This window comes from Parus major, chromosome 2 (genome assembly GCF_001522545.3).
Source record: "Parus major isolate Abel chromosome 2, Parus_major1.1, whole genome shotgun sequence".
NCBI lineage: Eukaryota > Metazoa > Chordata > Aves > Passeriformes > Paridae > Parus > Parus major.
The window spans coordinates 87,205,110-87,226,120 of NC_031769.1; the positions used below are offsets into that span (position 1 = coordinate 87,205,110).

At 38.3% G+C, this 21,011-nt stretch overlaps 1 protein-coding gene across 15 annotated transcripts in view; it reads left to right on the plus strand.

Moving 5' to 3' along the window:
* LOC107199801 (poly(rC)-binding protein 3-like) overlaps positions 1-21,011 on the plus strand; it is a 501,970-nt gene that overhangs the window by 316,698 nt on the left and 164,261 nt on the right. For all 15 annotated transcript variants that reach the window (XR_001519308.3, XM_015617344.3, XM_015617343.3 and 12 more), the window contains one exon: positions 11,200-11,282. The gene's annotated coding sequence lies outside the window, so the exon portion shown is untranslated. The remainder of the gene's footprint in view (positions 1-11,199; positions 11,283-21,011) is intronic.

Below are 21,011 nucleotides of genomic sequence, written 5' to 3' on the forward strand. Positions count from 1 at the left end.
TGATCATTCTTCCTTGGTCTTGTAAATCTAACAAAACTAGCCAGATTAAGCTCTTACTATAATCAATATATATTTTGATACATTTATCAGTGCCAATAATTTCTCTTTATATTAAGCATCCCTAAAATGTAACCTCTGTCAAAATCATACACCTACAACTGAGGGAAGCAAGGAGCATTGTGGCTTCTTGAAATGCTATAAGTGAGAAAGTATATTGCAGTGAATAGAGGAAGTCTATTACAGTAAAATAGAGTCTGTTCTTACAGATAATGTCAAATTCACTTGGCTTTGTTTCTCATTAGTGCAACCAAGATTATGGCCTATGCTGGAAAAAAGTAAATTTCTAGGAAGTGAAAAATACCCCTATCACAGAATTTAAAATTAACATTTTAAATTGACAAGGATTAAAGACCATTAGAGCTGAATAAGCATTTCAGAATGTAGTCTATACCTCAGTACACCTCCCAGGAAAATCAGTGCTCAAAATTGTTGAAAAAATATTCTTCTTTTTCACATTTGTTTTTAATGCTTAGAAGATTTTATACTATCTTCAAAGAAGATGTTCCTTGGTGATTAGAAAGCTGTCCTGGTAAATACTGGGAAGGCTGAAGGTATCACTTGATCCCTTGATCCAATGTGTTTACAACTGGGGAGAGGCTGTGGAGGCTATCCCAGACTGTCCTGCCAGTGTGCACAGTCCATGCTGTGGGGAGGCAGAGCAGCTCCAGGGCTACACACCAGCTGAGCTGCCCAGGATCTCTAAGAGTGCAGCTTGTAAATTACTAGCAACCCCTCATGATTGTTTCCACAATTTGTTTTATAAAATATGCAAACCACCAAAGCTTAGCAATGTGGGAGCCCAGCACTAGATGCCTTCTGACTTGTGCTACATCACTACCAGGGTGACAACCAATGTAGCTCTGAGATTAATGGTCTTATTGAAGATGTGACGTGGTGTATTCAGTTAAGTCCTGACCATGCCATTCAAAATCTCTTTTATTTAACTGCCCACTTATTCTGGTTTTGAGTCCCTCACTTTAGTGCCTCACTTCATATTCTCTGCTCCACTGCAAACTTAGAATAAAGTATTGGGGGACAGCTGGTCAGTACCCAAAAAATCATAGCAATATCCTACTGCAGGTGGCCTGGGCTCAGTATCACTTGATCCCTTGAATCTTGAATTCAAATCAAGGATATCACTTGAATCTAGGAAATTCAAACAGTCAAGAAAAAAAAATGAAACCTGCTTTCTGATGAACATCCTACCAGGAGAGCAGCTGGGGGAAACACTAGGAGGTTTTTTCTGGCTCATTGCTTTTGTAGCTCTTGTATTCTTGGTTCTGAATGTGCACATGGAAGCAGCAGTATAGGAAAGAGACTTTTTCTGTGCATGCTAGGAGGCCACACTTCTGTGTAGGGAGACTGCATGATTTCAGCCAGGTATATGTTTTTTGTATCAAGAACTGGTTTCAGTTTAGGTAAGATTCTTCTTGAAGTTTGGTTGGGGTTTTTTCAGTTCAGTTAATCCAATTATAAAACTGCATTTCAGAATTACCTTTATGCATCTGCTATTTCAGAAATCAACTTTCATTTGGTGTATGGTGAATATACTGCACTACTTCTTCAGCTTAATACCCAACATTCAAAACTGAGCATTACGAACCTGGATGGACAGCAACATCCTCACTTATGTGTAAAGTTCAACGTGTGCAGTTGCACAAATAAAATAAACTCACTCAACAGGGAAAGTGTGAGTCAACAAAACAAACCAAGACACTACGCTAAAACAGGACCAAAGTATGCCTTGCCGACTGCAATCCAAAGCCAGTTTTTCCAGGTTTTCTGAGTATCAGAAAATAATCAAGCTCACAGTGCCTTTCCGACTTCTATTTACTTTTAAAGACCAGAGAGTAATTAATTATTTTTATTTTCAATTAGGTTAATAATGCCCTAAAAGAAGCCATGATATTGCACATGGAATATCTGCATCTATTTTCAGATGGCTAACCATGCTGTTTAATACCTGATTACTAGAAACTGAAGCTCTTTGCTTTTGTTCATGCTTCTTAGATGTGGCTTCTTCCATGCAGTTAAAACCAGATGTTTTCACTGCTTTTAATTGGTATCTTTCTGTTTGTTCTGTACTTGCCTAATCAGTGGTATGTCAGCCACAGGAAACCCTTTAGTAGGTATTAGTTGTTTATATTCTTTTAAGGAACACTCTTCCATACAAGAATAAAGTCATACAAGTTAAAAACATCATATATACTTTTTAAAAACTTACCATTTTACTCCAATTAATATATTTTAATTAATATTTTTTTGCAATATTTGCTCAAGTGTAGTACAGTGTTTTACATGCAGACGCATACACAGGTACATGATCCTTATCCTTGACCTTCAGATTTCTCTTTTTATATCACCATTAAACACCAATCTGTTACTAATGCATACTTCACAATTAAAAGTTTGTTGCTTTAAAAGCAAAGGCAGTTTCCTGCCTAGTTGTTAATTAATCTTTATTTAAGACACCTAAATATTTATGGGGACTTACTTCTCTTTTCATTATAAACACTGTAGTGCTTCAAAGAACTTACATGTTTCTGAAGAGTTTTCACTTTAACCACAATGACTACTCATAAAAAGAATTCAACACCTGTCTCAATCCATAGACTGTGATGTTATTGCAGCTGTAGGCACAAAGATGTGAGGTTTAATGGTGGCAGATTGGTAGGGAAAGGGTCAGGTTTCCCTTAGGCCTCATTCTCCCCCAGTGAAAAGTTGAACAAAGTGCAGGTAAAGTATTACTGTGCCTGCTAGCAAGGTCCAACTAATACAACTAACACTGTGCCAACTGCACAGTTAAGGGAACAAAGAAATATTGGATTGAGTGCTTAACCTTCTGCCTGCATCAGCATTCATTGTGCCAGAGCAGCACACTGCTCTCCCAAAGGCCAGCAGCAGGGAGTGGCAGGGGGAGTTTTGCCACACCAAGTTTTGGCACGGTGGTTCCTGGTTCCTGGTTGTCCAGTATCTGCACAGAGGGCTGGGTTATGCTTCCACCCTCAGCCCACCAAGTGACTGTACTTCAAACCACTTGGCCTAATCCCCAAGACAATATTTTAGACTATTTCAAATTTGTTGAACCCCTGCTTATCTTGCAGATTTTCCCAGGGGTGCCTGGACCTGAAATCATCAAGTGATCCCTATTCAGTATGCAACCTTTAAATTCCCCAAACTGCTTAGTGCTTTTGGTAATGATGCAGCTGTAGATAGAATAGATTCTTCTTTCTTACTTTACAGACAAACCTACCCTGGAGCTGAATGGGAGGAACTGGCCAGCAGTAATTCCACAGCTCACTTTCTCTGACCTTTCAGTCTGTAGAGCCACTTTTTCTCTATCAGCTTTTCTCTTTCTTTTCTCTTTAGAGACGAAGGGAAAGGTGTTGAAAAGCAGGATACAGGTGGGAAGGCAGTAGTTTAGGCTCGTAGTCAGGGATTTGCAAAGTGTGATTCTGCATCACATATTCTGCAGGAGGTCACACTTAATGGTTAAAGAGGACCCATAGGAAGGTCTTCATCTGTAAGCAATGGAAACAACCATGCCTTTCCTTTTGGCACAAGGAAGGGTAAGGTGGACTTCTGTGTGCAAGTTAAATTAAAGAAGCATCACTGTGCTTCTGCATGGTCAAATTGCCTTAAACAATGGGATCACCACAGTGTTCTGGGAAACACAGCAGGTAAAATTGCTAAGCGGATATGAGAAAACTGAAATCTAAATTGTAGTACAAGCAAATGACCTGCTGCTATAAACTGTACCCTTACAGATTTGCTTAGTGATTGCAACATGCTATTTATCATGTGTATAAGCTGTAGATTGATCAAGATTATTTGTTACCATTTATATCTTGTTGGAAAGCAATGGGAGATCACTGTTTGAATGAGGTAGATTACTGCCAGTCATTCTGATATGTGAAATGAGGAAATTGAATAAGCATTATTCTTGTCACTTTCAGCTGAGTTATTTAACTGAAACCATGGCTTAAAAGGTGTGATTTTTCACACTGTTTAACTGGAAATACTTAATGCAGCCAGAGATCAATATTGATGCTTGAATAGATGAAATATCATTTTAAGTATTGCAGGGCTGAGTAAGGATAACATAACAGTATAATTGGTGATGTGTGGTATGCATCAGGAATGTCAGCTGACCATATTAAGTGAAATCTTGCTCATCTTAATAGTATGAATTATTTCAAGGATGTCACTGAACAGGATTCTTCTATAAAGCAACACCATTATTTTAATATATAAATGAACCAGGACTGTGCCCACAGATTCTTCTAACAAGGTATATATTCATGTATTCTAGTCCTGGAATAAAAATAGCTGGTTAAAAATTTGATAATATGCTAACAGTTTTCTCTTTCTAATATACCTATATCTCCTGTACAGTGAGTCCTCTATACAAATTGAAAGTCTGTGTTATAACTGTCCTGTTCGGCTTTGCTGGAGGGTGGTACTTTAATGAGTGTCACTTTTGTGATGCTAGCAATAACTTTCAGCAATTCACGGTGAGACTTTAATTTTCACTTGCCTTCTGATAACATCACCATTTCATTAGCCTTACTTTATTCCAGAGGCAGAGCAGTTTATCAGATAATGAAGGCTGAGTAAGCTTCACCTATGTGACATGTGGCAAGTTATGTCATTTCTCTGTCCTTACCTGTTAGATGCGTCATTTGTGTAAGTCAGTCTGCAGTGATGGTACTTGCACAGCACCTGGAAGAGCTGACATAAATTTGACTTCTAGTTCTACCCCTTTCATTGCAAGACCTGAGGCTGTGGTGCAGCCGCTTTGTACTTGCACAACACTGCATCTCAAATAGTAAAGGATTTCAATACTTACTGTGGAGAAGTCTTTAATGTTCCTGCTGAGCAGTAAGGCACAATAAGCATGCCAAATTGAGATGGTGCATGAACTAGACAGTCTCTCAGAGATTCCCTGCTCTTAACCATTACTTATCAGTGTTTACTGCATAAAGAGGCTATCTCCTAGAGAGTGTGTCAGGGAAACAACCCTTGTTCTTTGCTCTCTGCACAGTTTTCATTAAGTGTCAGTCCAAGCTTGTCAAACAAGAATACCGTACTGACCACCACACTCTTTTTTGTCCGTCCATCCCAAGGCAATGCTTACTCAGAATGTTCCTCACACACATCTTTGTGTTGCATGTGTCCTTATGAAACTAAGCTGAGGCAATTAGAAAAGTTTAAGCATTTACGTATTGCTTCTTGACACACAATGGAAATCTTCAATAAAAAACCAGTTTGCTCGTGGATGAGGTAGCACAGTGTCTGCTGCCTCTAGAAGAAGAGCACATCACAAGCAAAAGTGCATCACAGCCACAAGAAATCTCAGTGCATTATGGACATCTGGGACCAACTGAACAATCAGTATTGAATTAAGTAGGAGACAGCTGGAAGGACTTGAAATCTTTTGCTCTCTTGTCATAGATACTGTGATATTGCCTGTCTCTCTAAATGAAATAACAATAGGGAAGCCTCAGGGCAGATTGTCTGCTTCCCCTCTCTTGGGGAGTATGCCTTATTTTGCTCAGCATATTAGAGGTGGCAGATCCATTGTAATGCAATGTCAAAGGCCTTTGGGACTTAAAAAATGTTGTGTGTGTGGTATTGGAAGGGGAAAGAAAAACCATTGACCCTACCAGATGTTATCTTTTCAGGTGGTATGTATGCACTTAGGCTGACCAAGCTTAACGAAAATGAAATCATTCCAGATGGTTGTCCAAACTTAGAGCAAACAATTATTTTAATTGATTGCCTCCATAGCTTTTAATCAAAACTCCTTGAGGAATATGACAACCTTTGCATTACAGATTACGTGATGGTCCCAATAAACTTGTTTGCTTAAAATCTGATTCACTTCTGCTTTAACATTTGACAAAAATGATTGCTAGATTCAAACAGCTATTTGAGAAATACTTACCTATGTGAGGAAGCACTTTGCCATGATGACTGTTTTGTACTCTGTACACAAACAACAAATCCAGGTGCAAACTAGAATGGTAATTTTTTTCTGTTTGTGATTCAGTTTTTTTTACTCACCTGTATCTTGCTGAAAGTTGTTTTCATCTGTTCAGCAAGTAGAAACATTCTGCTTACTACGAAGTGGCCATTCATGAACAGTATCATTCTTCCTCCACCATAAGGAACATAAGGCAGTAGAAACAATTGTTAACAATGCATAGCCAATAGAAAACAGCTGACAAACCACTCACAAGCTAAAACTTTCCTTGTCCAAACAATACAATACATAATTAACAAATGTGTCTGTAGAAGTCTGCCCATTAACAATTTCCAAGTGGAAAATCAGGCTCTATAATGCATTTTCTGACTATCTGTACTGGATGTAGTAGGACAGTAGGGATGCATCCTCATGCTCTCAGAGAACAGAATTATTCTTTGTCTATCTAAGGGTTGCTCAGAGCAGTTCAGTTTAAGTTAACTGAAGGTATGGAATTGGTGAGTATAGCAGAGGTGCAACAAACCCAGTCTAGACATTTTCATTGAAAATAAAGTTGCATAAATATATTGTCTGCTCCAAGGATCCAGTGGGCTGATCTTGGCCAGTGGCTAGGCACACACCTGGCAGCTCTCTCAATCCCTCTCCTCAAGAGAGGAGCTCAAAAATCTCATGACTCAGAATCAATTAGATCATTTACCAACTACTGTCACAGAGAAAACAAACTCAGCTTGGGGACTTGAATACCTTGCACTGGACCAACAAAACCCTGCTAGCTGAGATACCAATCAGCCTGAGTGGTGACCTTTGAGGTGTTGGAGTAAGTACATGCCTGCACAGGGAAGTCTTTTTGCTTGGACAGAATAATGATTTCATGTTAATTGAGGTAACCTTTGAAGGAACTTATGCAGACACACTGATTCATACGTAAACCTCCTTTGTTTCCCATCAGTTTTGAACAGCTACCATTTTTCTGTACAGAGTATGAATTTCAAGAGCAGTCACTGTTCCAATGCAGGTAGTTAGAATTAGCTTTTTCTGCAATATCTCTTGAGTCTGGTTTCCCTTTTTTTGGGCAAGGCTCTTAGGAATTGTTCCAGCTAGTGTGCAAGAAAATCTTTGAGGGCAGAAAATTTTGAGTTTCACTGCTACCTTTGTACAACTTCACAATCTAGGGTAATTAGAATAAATGAAGGGGTTTATTTTCAGAGTTCTTTACAAGACCATCCATAATTTAGGAAATAAAAAAATAATACAGTGATAACTGTAATAATCCCCTGTACAGACAGGGTCAAACGAGGTCAAACAGGTCTGTCTACCTAAGCCAGTATCCCACCTACAACAGTAGCCAAAATACCAAGTTAGCTTAGCCTAGCATGACATTTTCAGCTTTCAGGGTGTTTTAGATTTTAAAAAGCCATGCAAATATTTTTTTGTCCTGAACAGACATTAACCACTATTAAAGTAGCGAGTAGAGTAACCACTATTAAAGTACTGGAAGAAAATTCTCCTTGGTTTTTGGTTCACTTCCCAGTTGTTGGGGTCACACCAGGCTATGCCCCATCCCTTCTCCCACCTTCTGATTTTCAATGAAAAATAACATGGGTAAGTAGCAGAAGGGAGTAGTGATAAGAACCAAGGTTGGTGACCTGGGCAACCAAGAGTTGTGGGGCCAGAAATGTCCCACAATTTACTTGCCACTTACACAACCAGAGATCTAGTCAGCCAAAGTCTAGCCATCTAAGTCTAGAACATTTCCATCATAGCCTTCTAAAAGCATTTCCTAACCATGGCCTTTTATCTGATCAGAAGCATTGGCCATTCCATGGTGGAAGTTGCAAGCCCTTCACCTGTAGCATGAGTCTCAGGGCAAAGTTTTTAATAGATCTGCACCAGATGAACAGAAGGTGCATACAGAGTTCAAACAACCTTACTTATTCACTAAAATAATGGTATTTTATCACAACAATAAACAGAAAGTTTCAATTCCATACATCCTATGTCTATGTATTTGTCTGGAAAAATCTCTATGCCTTCCATCATGAGACACATGAAACAGTTAAGATGAAGACCAGTAAGCACACAAGAAAGACCATTTCCTTCTTTTTTGAGGACAGAAAATTCAGTATCATTTCTTATTGCCATAAAATAAGAGTTTTGTTTACCAGTCCCTTTAGTCTTCAGTAGCAGTTGGATGCTTGGATGCCAGACCTGAGGATCCTCAAAAAATCCTAGCCTAAAGCCCTGGCCTGAGTAAGCTGCACTATTTGAACTTAAAACAGTACATAAGCCTCTCTGGATATGTTTATAGAAATTTAAAATCACATATTTGCACTAATGCTCCCTAACATCTGCATGTTGCAAGAGATGGTTAAGAATTCAGAAAAAGAGCAAAATTAATGAGAAGAATTGCAACAGCTGTATTTAAACCAGACCAAAGGACAACCTCCCTTGGTGTCATCCTACAGCACTCTGTAATGCTTCTTAGCCTGAAGGTTTATACTGTGCAGCTTTGGGTAAAGCACAGACCAGCACTGGTCAATGTTTCTTTTACCACTACAATGACTTGCTTTTTGAAGCCCACACAAGTTTGCGGCTTCCCACCACATCCTGTGGCAATGAGTTCCACCCTTTAATTGTGATCCTTGTGGAAATCATCCTTTCTTGGGTTTCATGTTTTAAACTTGCTAACTGCTCATTTAATTGTGACTGCTTCCTTTGCTATGAAATAAAGTGAAAACCGTGCTTTATTCACTTTCTCAGTACTGTTCATGATTGTCCTGGGGCTCTGTCACAGTCCTTTTCCTCATTTGTCCCTCTTCCATATGAAAATCCTAAAGCCTTTATTTTTTCTTTCCTAGTACAGAAACCATTAAATACCTTTGATCATCCTGTCACCCTTTTCTTTATCCTTCTATTGCTATCCTGTCATTTTTGAGATGAGATGACTGGAAGCGTATTCAATATCCAAAATTCTAGGTGGGCAATGGATTTCTTTGGCAGCATTATCGTGTTTCTTCCGCTGTTTTCTGTTCTATTCCTAGTATTTCCTAATATACTGCTTTATTTTCTTTGACAGTTGATGAGGATTTAGGTGACATTTTCATAAGGTTGTCTCCAAGCTCTCTTTCCCAACTAGTAGTTAATTTCACTGTGTGTTTATAGATTTCCCAGGGTACAGGTAGGAGAGCTTAGTTATTTAGCCTTGAAAACACAGCTAAATTACAAGAGGGGTTGGGCTGTAAATGAGAGATTGTTGATAGAATTTTGTACTTGCTCAGTACTACTGGCAACTTCTATTCTTCTAGGTTTTTTATACCAGAGGTTTCTCTCATGTGTGAGGCAGTGTGAATGTTTGCCACGGATCTCACCTTTTTAGTGGGTTGTTGATTATTTTAATAGAACATTAATTCTAACATTAAGAAAAGAGTGCATTCAATAACTTTAGAGAGTGTTTTTCTAATTTTGCCACTGCAAGGTATATCCTGACCAAAACCAAGTGAATCCAAACAAATGCAGAATTGTCTGCAGTACTGACTTGATGGGGATTTTATCCCATAACCTTCAATATCAGGTAGAGATGCATAGCTCTTCAATCTTCTTCATAGCTGAAATGTGCTATTAGTATCATAATGATTGCTAAAATGGAGTTCTGGAGCTTAATGAAATCTGGAATTAAATAAATCACTTCAGGACTGTAAAAACCTAGCTCTGAAACAACTTCAAATAGTTGTTTCTAAAAGAGTCATGACAGAATAAATATATTGCTGCAAGTCAATCAGTCTCATCTCTGACTTTAAAAATATTGCTATGTTATATTTCAGTGATCACTGTCAAAAATTCCTTAATGGGCCAAAGACACCTCAGTATCATATCACAAGTAGAGATCTTTTTAAATGAGGTTTTCAGCTGTCTCCTTTCATGGAGTGGGAGTCATTTGACTTTGTCCTTGCAACCATAAGCTTTTGTTTTCAAATTTGTGTCTGGTCTACAGTACAGAAAGTAGAGATCCATGAAGTTTTCCTGTTAATGCAGTTTTCTCTGAGCAACATTTCTGCTTCTTACTAATTCTGTTTATTACTATATGTTATAGGCAGAGTTTCTTTACTATAGATTTTATATCTCCATTCCAGTCGAAATCCTGGGGATTTTGGAAAGATTGACAATGGAAACATTATTTCATAGTAAAACCCACCCATAGCTGTGGTGGGCTGACTGGCCAGCAGCCAGGCACCCATCCATCTAGTCTCTCACTTCCTCTTCTCAGCAGAACATGGGGAGAAAATATAATAGAAAATCTTGCAGATTGGAATAAAGACAATTCACCGATTGCCATCATAGGCAAAAAAAAAAAAAAAACAACCAGACACAACTTGGGGAAAATTAATTTAATTTTTTCCAAATAAAAATAACATGGGAAAGTGAGAAACAAAGACAACACTAAACCCACTTTCCCTCTAACACTTCTTTTTCATAGTCTCAATTCCACTCCTTAATTCCCAAGTCCCCTATACCTTTCCACCACAACCTGCATAGATGGAAGCACTGGTCCCAGTCTTTCAGTTACATTTTGATTTGGAGAGTTAAGAGGGCTTCTTAATAAAGTCAACTCCCCTGTTAAGGACAATTGGAAATTACAAAGCTAGACTTTAATATACAATAATGTTTGAGTACAAAGGGATAGTCTCAGCTACTAGACCACAAATTAGGAGGCCAAATACATTAACTAGTCCAGAAGGTAGCAAATGAACTCTTAGTTACTTGTTTGAAAGACATTTAGGGACATGATTTTCTCTGCTTGTTTTGGAAAGTCATTTACTCCAGTACGTCGTTTCTTAAACAAGAAAGGAGTCAGACTTCTTTCATTTTCACTCTGTTCTTTCAACTGTAAGAGCTTGGAAATGTAGGTATGCAAGATAATAAGTTATATAATTACTCTTCTCATTGTTCTGAATCCCTATGCACTCCAGGAAGATTGATCTGAGCAGTTCAACTTCTGGAAGCCCATAAAATCCCTACAAATCCAGTGGGGAAATAAAAACATATTTTATGAATTAATAACCTCATAAAATGGGAAAGCAATCTATGTTGGCCAAGTTTTGCTTTAGTATTTGACAGGTGAAAAAATTACTAAATCCTTCATTCTTTTTTTTCAGAGCATACTCAAGACTTCTAGATATCTTGAGACTGTAAAAGCTGACCACCAACAGAAGGTTTTTAAATATCATTCTTCTGACAAGTAAGTTCTTCATTCTCAGATTATTTATTTATTTTTTTTTTCTCTGTGGTATTCCTGACCTGGATTTTATTTTTGTATTTATTATGTGGACTATCACATTCATTTTCTGGGCCAAGTAAGCATGAGTGCAAATTGAATAGTATGGAATTGCTCCTAAATTTCCCAGCTAGAATGAAACCTATCAATATTACAGCTAGAGCTGAGATAAAGCACTGACTCACCTAATTATCCCAACTTGCAGAGCCAGTGGAACTGAGGTCATATCTCTGGATGTTTTGGGAAACCTTTTGCCCTTTTTTGGTTGGAAAAATTAAATTAGTTAAATATTTGCAGGATCTTGCTGGATTTAGGGAAAGAAAGCTAGAAGAACTTGGAAACTGCTGGAAATAATAGTGTCTGAGGATAGCCTCTACAGTTATAGGAAAGAGTGTTAGAAGAACTGGTGAGGATTGGGAAAAGTGGAGAAGAAAAAAAATTTGCATTGGAATGAGGAAGACAATCCTTACTGAGAGGAATAGAAAAGAAAGTTCCTTCCTGTTCAGGACTTGTTGAGAAAGAGCTTCAGAACTTATTAAAATTTTAGTTTTCATAACACCCTGCATTTTAAAACACAAAGTTATTCTAAACAATGAAGTTCACTTAGCCTAACTTCTTAAGTGAGAGATCTCTTTTGGAGCAGCTCCAGAGAGCACTGCTCCAAAACATTAATGCAGATTCTCATAGCACTACTAAATTTCATCTTTCTTTCTAGCTTCATAAAATTGCTTTAATTACTATGTTATTTTCTACTTCGTGGAATATATTTCACTTATTTCACTTCAGTGAATCCAATAGATTTTATGAAATGGAGAAAAAACCCCCACCTGGTTACAGGTTGGTTCAATTTTGAAAGTCATGTTTTATTACTCTGTGATTGATTGGTGTTGAAATTTTAGGACTTTCTTTTTTGCCACTGCATATTTCTGAGATAAAGAAGAGAATACATGTAGTTTAGCTCATATAGTATCAAATATTGCATGACCTTGTATATCATAATTAAGCATGTTTAGCTACCAGCAGTCTCCAAAAGAAAAGTCTTCTGGTGTATTACTTATTATAAATGAAGAAAAAGTGATATAAAGAATATGCACTATTTAATAACTGCCCATGAGAATAAAAATCTTTGAACTTTTATTTATAAAAACAGCTTCCTTCTTTCTCTTTGCTCGTGTGGTTACTTTTTGGGTATTTTAGCTATAAGCACACAGCCAAACTTTTGAGTCTTATTTGGGGTATTGTTAGAGGATCCCAGGGTCACAGCTTCTATTTCTCTCTTCCCAGGAAGCAGAAGTATCAAATAAATCACATGTTATTAAGTGATCCACCCGTCTGCATTTCTGTATGCTTCACTTTTCCTATTTTGGCCAGAACACATCAGAGAGGTGGATAATAAAAGCTTCCATATCTACCGAAGTGACCATTAAGTTGTAATTTGCTAAGAGGACAGGCTAGAGACAGCAGCTTCCATTCTTCTTGGATTTGTCTCTGAGATGCAGTTTTGTAGCCCTGTCCTGTTTGTTATGAAAAGCAGACTGTAAGGAAGATGAGGCTGTTTGACACAATGAATCCAAGCTCAATAACTGAATTACTGAATCTCTGTGGCATTAAGCACGTCAGGGCAGTGCACGAAACTGATTTATCGGTTCATCAACTCAGGAAATAAATAATAAATTGTAAGTCAATCTGAATGGAGAAAACAGAGGGTTTAATTCTGAGATGAAGTGGGTGTGGAGGAGCAATTTCCAAGGAAGAAACTCTATTTCTGCTTAGATAAATTAATTCATTTTCATTAACAACATTGTGTTTTGAGGCAAATGCTACAGAAGCAAAGGAGAAGAATAGGCATATACCCACAGGTGAAATAGTGGTGATTTTATCTCCTTTCCTTTTGTAGTACAGCACTGTAACAGTCACAGGGTAAATCCCCTCTTCTACTAAATAATATTGGAACACAAATCCGTCACCTCTGATCACAGTACCTATCAACTTCCTTGGTTCTACGGTATGCACAGCAAACTATTTATGGGTTTACTTCAAACTATTCAGTGTTCTCATAAAACATTATCCCTACAAAATGTCAATGGAGCACATGCTAAAAGAAAATATAGAAAATACTTGGCAAGAGGAATCAAAATTGAGGGAGAGTTTTTGCCAAAGATTTCAGCAAGGTTCACAATTAGATGTTTTCAGTATTTTGCAGACAACCTGGAAGCCAACTGAATATCCTCGTCAATGAAATTTGCAAATGATACCAACAGTCCGGACCACTTACTCTATCAAGCAACCTGGGTTGCTTGGTAACCTCAGCCCATCTATGTATAGCAACATACTGAACCTAGGGCTGAAGAGTACTAGCTTCATCAAGGGAAAGAGGAATTTTGTTCTATTTCCCTAATCTGTGAGGGGAATATTTCAGGAATCATAGCAGATTAGCAGCTTCACTGGAAAAACTAGTAAGATAGAGCAGGGGTTGTTGCTTTGTTTGTTAGTCTGACTTTGATGAGATTGATACCAGAAGGCTGTGTTTGGTGCCTCTGCTTTAAGAAAGAGTGCTGTAAAAAACAGAGGGTCAGAAGAAATTATCACTCTGTCGCTCTTTTGTACATTTACTTTGTAATCAGTTGCCTGGAAAAGGGTTTGTTCCACTCAGTTGGTATTATTAAAGTATTCTGGCTTTCTGCCAAAGTGTAGCAGTAAATAATATGGTGGTTGACCTCACTAGTTCAATAATCTAGACTAGGAAGTGCAGTATTACCCAAAAAAAAAGTGGGTAACCTCCTTTTACATCATCTTCTCCCTGCTTACTGTATTGTTTACTGGCAGAATAATTCCTATAGTCAAAATAATGATGGGAGAAAAGTCTTTGATCACTATAATCAGACCAGTTCCACTGCTGTGAGAATATCATACGACAGATTGACTGCTACTTTGTTTACATTGGGTACTTATATTAGTAAAGTGGACCTATATTAAGTCACATTTAAAGAATTACATGAAAATTCCTGATATATTTATTCAGATTATTGATATTTGCTTTTTGTTTTCTTAGAAACTAATGAATGACATTTCAATTTTTTATGTTTATTTATTTATTACATATATTAAAGATATTTATTCATCAAATTGGCCATTTTTTGTACAGAGATCAGTGTGGTTTTTCCTGTGCCTTGCAAGACTTTAGAATTAGCAGATTTCAGTCTCTGCCATGGAGCTTTTCCCTACAGTAGAAAGCAAGATTTTCTGCCTTTATCAGCTCTCAAGAGATAGCGCTGCATGAACTAGATATTGCATAAAGCTAACCTGAATAAAGTGAAGAAAATACCTTCTCTGAACATGCAGACAAAGCTACAGATATCAAATTTGGACTAAACACTTCTGTCAGAGGCTGTTTTTTCCAGTCACTTAAACTCTCCCAGCTCAGTGGTTTGATGGTCAGCAAATATTTACCAACAGACACATAATACTTGAATACTGCATGTTATTCAATGTAAATAACATTATTTTATATATATATAAAAAATTTATAGATATATAGATATTGAATTTAAGAAATTTGGCAGTACATTGTTAAAAAATCTTTTTTTAATTTTAAATTATCTTGTTTGAAATGAAAAGATATTTTAAAATAAAAATATATATTTAAAACACTCACCTATTAAAAAAATACAAATAGCACTTTCAGCAAAATCTATTCTTGTATTAAAAAATACGCATTACTTCCTATGCAGGCTGCCTGAAGGACAATGGAAAATGAAGCAAGCAGCTCTACTTTGCATGGCTATTTGGAAACCCTTAAGGTGTTAAAGAACTGAAATAGTGGCTTGCCTAAGGCAACAACTGTGTTAAACTTAGATGTTGGGTTTTTTATTTAATAAGCATAACAAAAAGGCAAAATACTAAATTAATTATCTTAGTGAAAATAAACAGAATTCTTACCATAAGAATAGCCAATGTTATTTCTTATTTAGGGAATTTCAGAACCAGATTAAATGGACACTGAGATATAAAGGGAACATATAATTTTTGTTTCAGCTTTTAAAGGCAAAATAGCATCCCGGCAAATATATTTTAGTTCTGTTTAGTAGTTATACAATATGAAGAAAAAATAAGCTAAATGTGTATTTGATCTCGCTTTTTTCCTAGAAATGCACCTTGAGTCTTAGGCACTACTCCAGCTCCCTAATGTAAAATCCTGTTCAAATGAGTGTAATGGATTTCCTTTCAGATATTTTTTCCTCAGATTTCTAGCAGAATTTCTGCAGCAGAAGCCAAATGGTACCGAATGCTTTGTTGTTGAAAAAGGCACAGAAAATTCAGATGAGTGTAGAAAGACTATAAATAAAAAACATTAGCCTCTGACCCAACAATTGTCCAGAAACAAGTGCAATTATGTAGACAAATGGTGCTGATCACAATCTTCCTTCCCCACAGTGTGGCAATTGCTTGGCATAGAGCAATGCTGAATAGATAGATGTGCTTTTGACATCAGCAGGATGGAATATGCCTGACCACAGTGAGATAGAGCAGCCATTGACGGGGCTGACAGCTATAACAAATAAAGATCTTGGCTCAATGGGAGATGCTGAGCACCTGTGACACTTGTCTTTGCTAATTCAGATTTTTGCAGTTGAATGCGAGAGTGAATATGAAGGGTCACAGTCACCTGTTGGGGGTGGGGGGGAGTGGGCAGCAGAGGGGATGTCTGAATGAGAAATCAGTTTTAGGGAGCCTCTAATCAGTCAAGAAATGCCAGTGACACCAGACACAAAAAAAAGCAACAATTCAGATTTGAAATTGTATTCAGGGATTACCTGTTCCCTCAAGATTTTGTGCTGCGGGAGGCATTGCCTGCCTTTGCCACCTGATGCTGAACCCACAGGCAGCACCTTCACTCCCTGCAGCAGCGGAAGCTTTTCACAGCCCTCCCTTCCTCCCCAGAAATGTGTCTGTGGTCCCAGACCTGGCCCTGATCCCTCAAGGGAACCCTTTGAGGGGACCCTTGTGTAATCCCCACTTTGAGGGGACACTCTGCAGGGGTGCTTGTGACAACAGGAGAAGTGGGCAGGTCCTGCTGAGGTATTGGGTCCCATAGTCACTGCTTTCATCCTCATGGATTTTCATTCCTTGAAAATCCCATGAACACAGGTCTGTCTAACTTCTGGAGTCTGATGGAGGGTCCTAAGTTTAGTCACGCCTTCATGTCACACTCTTCAGCTATCACAGAGGAGGAGTACTTGGAGGGAAAGACCTTGAGGGCTTCTGGTCCTTTTAGAGGTTGAGTGAGCCTTCCAAAACGCCTGGTTTCTTTATGCTGTTGGCCAAAAGCAGCTGTTCTCCAGACACTTTGGCTAAGTGTCTAAACATGGGCAGGATCACTGTGAACTTCACTCCTCTCTCCTGTAAATGAAGAGTGGCTGCAGCTCCTTACAGTGCACAGGCAGTCTGCAGCTCTGCTCCTGCTCTCCAGTGGGCAGAGGCGGCTGAGCCTTCCAGTTTTGAGCTCTCCCATCCTCACTCCCATGTGCATGAATCATGGATGCCCCAGCAGCCCTTCCAGTGAGCACAGGATTCTGGGCTGGAAGGGTCTACGGGGTCAGCATGCCTGTCCCAGCCCTTTGGCTGAAGAACAGTGCCGCAGCACTCACAACATTAAAAATAGAATAAATCGATGTCGCTGCAGCTGGGACCCCTGGGGCTATGGAGTCTGTCTGTGACACCCTGCCCACAGCAGCTCCTCCTGGGGCTCTGGCAAAGGGCTGCAAATTCCTGACAGACCAAAGAACTTGGGACACAGAGTGAGTGTTTAGTGTCTTTTGAAGCAGGAGTGCTGCTTTCGAAGTATGATTTCACCGTTCTGACAGGACAGGGCAGGTTCAGTCCAGCTTGAGAGCAGTTTGGCTAAATGCAGTCCTGTGTAGCTCAACATGCATAATATTATTGTACTGTAGTAGCAATAACTAGTTAAAGGTAACACCTATTAGGCAGATACAGACACATTATTGTCTGTCTTGTCAGGCTAGAAATGGGAAAAAAGCCAGAAGTACAGTTCATTAGGAAGGAACTAAACCATATAATTATCCTAAGAAAACTGTCTTTGTCATTTTCTTTTCTCCCTCTGTTTTTTGGGTTGTTTTTTTTTTTTTTTCCTAATATTCTTACTATTCACTGAGATTTATATATTGAATAGAAGAGCAGAGCATCTGTGTTCTGGCCTACCAGCTTCACCAGGCTTGGAGAGTAGAGAGGGAAAAAAAGAAAAAATAAAATAAAATATGTGAGTGTAATAGTATGAATTATTTTATGCTGCCATAAAAAAGATCTCCATTAGAAACTTACTTTTTCTTCATCCTTCTACTTCCAGAAGAGTTTTATTCTGTGTATTCAATCCTAGCTGAAAGGTCACTGTTCTCCTACAAGAGAGACCTCCCTCCCTTTCCTGTCACTCCTGGATGCTGTGAATAGGGCTGTTTCTCTGAGGCTGAGATCCATCAATGGGAAGGTGCACTGGGAGCAGCTAAATATTGCTCTCCACTCCTGGAGGTCAAGTGTGTCACCCCTGGGTGCTGCAGAAATTGTGGGAGGAGAGGGATGTGTGACCCCACCAGTCCTACTGGTTCTGACCCTACAGCACTCAGCATCCTGACCACCCTTCCACTGCACTGAGACATTAATTTAAATTAATTTGGTCTCTTTGATAAATAGTTCCCTAGATAGGTAATCTTTAGTTTTATATTAAATTTCTTAGTCTAGACATTTAACATTTGTATTTGTATACATATTTTTCTTTGTGTAATCCTGACTTTGACAAGGCATTGATGCAAGTAACACATCTTGCAACCTGAAGCAGTCAGAGGGCTGCTCATTCCAACCAAATTCTGACATTTCGAATCACAGTAATTACATTTCATTTTAGTTTTGTCTTACAGTATTCCGTCGGAGTTCTTATGGAGTGAAACTCAAGTCAATGTGAATAATGCTCTGGGCTTTTTTCTGTGATACTGGGACATGCAGGAAGGCTGTTGCTGTTCCAGCTTGTGCTGTGAAGAAATAAGAGACTAATTAACCAGTATGAAATGGCGACAGGACTCTACTTGGTGATTTCATTGGTTTGTGATCAGAGACCTTTGGCTGCACTGCATGGTTTGAGTCAGAGTAGAACAAAGAGCAGCAAGCCCAACACTTGAGGATTTGAGCTCTAGGAGGAAAGCACAGTCTCAGACCCCCTGGCAGACATGTTTATGGGGAGATGGCCTGTACTGCAAGAAATGGCTGTGAGGGCATAAAGGGACTTTTCTCTGCTTGTATTTTCATACTTCCTAAATTAAACTGTGCCTATGTGCCTTTACAAGCATCTCTCTCTCTCTTCACTTGCTTATAAAAACTCAGACCAGCTGCAAGTTCTGGCTATTAATAGGAAACAGTAAAGATATTTGAAGAAAAGAAACAAGAAAGACTTATTACCTGCAGGTAAAAGCTCAGAGGGAATAGGCTATAAGCAGCACAGAAAAAATCTTTAGAGAGTCTACCTGCTAGTGCTTGGCATGGTTTTACTCAGTGTCTGCAAAAGGACATTTGGGGCAAAGCTGAAAACACTCGAGACAGAGCAGAGGATGTGCATGTAATATCAGAGAACTCCTGTTAAAATTAGAAGAATTTCTGAGGAAAAAGGAATAATAATAGATAAATACTGTTTTGCTAAACAGCTACATCACTTTAATTGTAGTCTTTCAAGACATCTAACCTAAAATAGATCAGGAGCCTCAGAGATTTCAGACTGATGATTTGCAAGTATGATAAGGTTGCAAATAATCTGTTAATTTTGGCTTAACTGTAATCTTTTTTATCCTTAATTATTGGGAATATTTTCCATGTATTGCCATAGAAAAGGACATACGAGGTACTTCTAAAATGTGGCTCTTGTAAGGCAGTGAGAGTGTGCATATCAAAATGATCAGAAAGGGACCAGATCAGTCCCCAGCAAATTAAGGATGTGTATTCACTACAATTGTAATAATGATAGTATGTTTTATAACATTAGATTCAAGCAATTGTTATTTTAGTCTTATGGAGCAGAGTGTAATCACTGAGATTTAACTTTTAAATAGTGGATTTAACTGACACTGCTTGAAGAATATTCACAGCCCTTCAATAGTTGGTATTGTCTCTCCCCTTACCTTACATTATTGTTTTAATTTAAACTAGCTCCCTGCTTTGTGCACAGAATTATTGAAAAAATATGTCTTTCTTCAGCAAATTATTAGCCAAATCATCCTTTTATTTACAAGCAGCACTGTGCTCCTGTGCCCTAAATCTTGCTAGTTGGAAGAGTAGGAGGGGAAGCAATTTAATTAAGTTAACTTTATTGACACACTGGAGCTGTTGTTTAATAGCATGGCTCCTTGGAGTGTAGTGCAGGTAAATTGAATGAATTCCACAGAATATCACTTCCCTGCATTGCATACCTCTGCCAGGCAGTTTGGGATGAGCAGCCAATCAGGAAAAAGGTTTTTCCAGCCTTGCTGCTGTGGCTGGCATTTCCCGTTATGCTCCGAACGAGGTGCCGAGCGTTACCCATACATTCCTCTCAGAGTATTAAGAGGGATAACTCTGGGACTGTGTGTTGTGCTCAGCTGCTGCATTTGGAAGGCAAATTTGTGGATTGGCTCTTCAGCCATGTATCCAAAAATGCCTTTTTATGAAGGAGGAGAGCTAGCGTGTGAGTCTGAATGAAAGTGCTGTGAGTAAACTATCTAATATTAAAACCTCGACTCATTCTGCATGAGAAACCAGACTCCAGAAGGATAAGAGAAATTTTCTGGAGCTTTGCTTTTCATTAAATATTTGGGAATAAAAAGAAAAATTTAAAAACTTCTTAGTTTAACAGTTTTTTGATAAAACAAAAGCTGCAAAGGCTTCCACTATGCATACTCGTATACAATGGTGCCTGGTACTATTTCAGTTACTGTTTCTGTTGTTAAAAATCTTTGTCCTAATGTCTTATTGGTATATAAAATGAGTACAACTGCTCTTCTGCAGCTGACTGGAACACACAGCCTTTTCTGTACTGTTCTTCAACACTGCTCACTGGATGGTAAAAGACAGTACCTCAGTCTGTTGCCCATGTACTTTCAATCACGTCTTTTAAAATTCAAGCCAGATATGTAGTTCTGCAATGAAACAGCAACTTCCGACAGCTTTTAACCCTTAAAGAATTTAATTTTCCTTGATTAAGGCTGTGTCCCAAAGACCCAGTTTTACAGTTTTGCTTGAAGAATTAAATACAGCTACTCAGATGGTTTATGCTTCACTCTGGAAAATAAAAAGAGGTAGAACTTTAATTACAATTTATACTTTTCTCATACTCAATTAAATGTTTGAAAAGGTTTTTGTGTAACTTCTATCTAGAAACAGTTTTTTCTTTACTACAAATGCTGTTTTTAATTTTAAATGCCTGTGAAATGACAGAGCAGGGCTGTAGGAGAAAGGCACTGTTCTTTCTGGCATGGACCAGAGTAGTTTAGAGACACAGGCAAGTTTCAAGCGTGTAAATCCTTCTTTAGGTTAGACTTGTGCACCTTCTAAAAACCACATTTAAAGAGTTGCAGTGATTTTTGCCCCATGGCAGGCTGATGATATGACTGTCCTTTAGAATGTCATTTCTCATGGCATGCAGACACTTTTGGGGGTAGA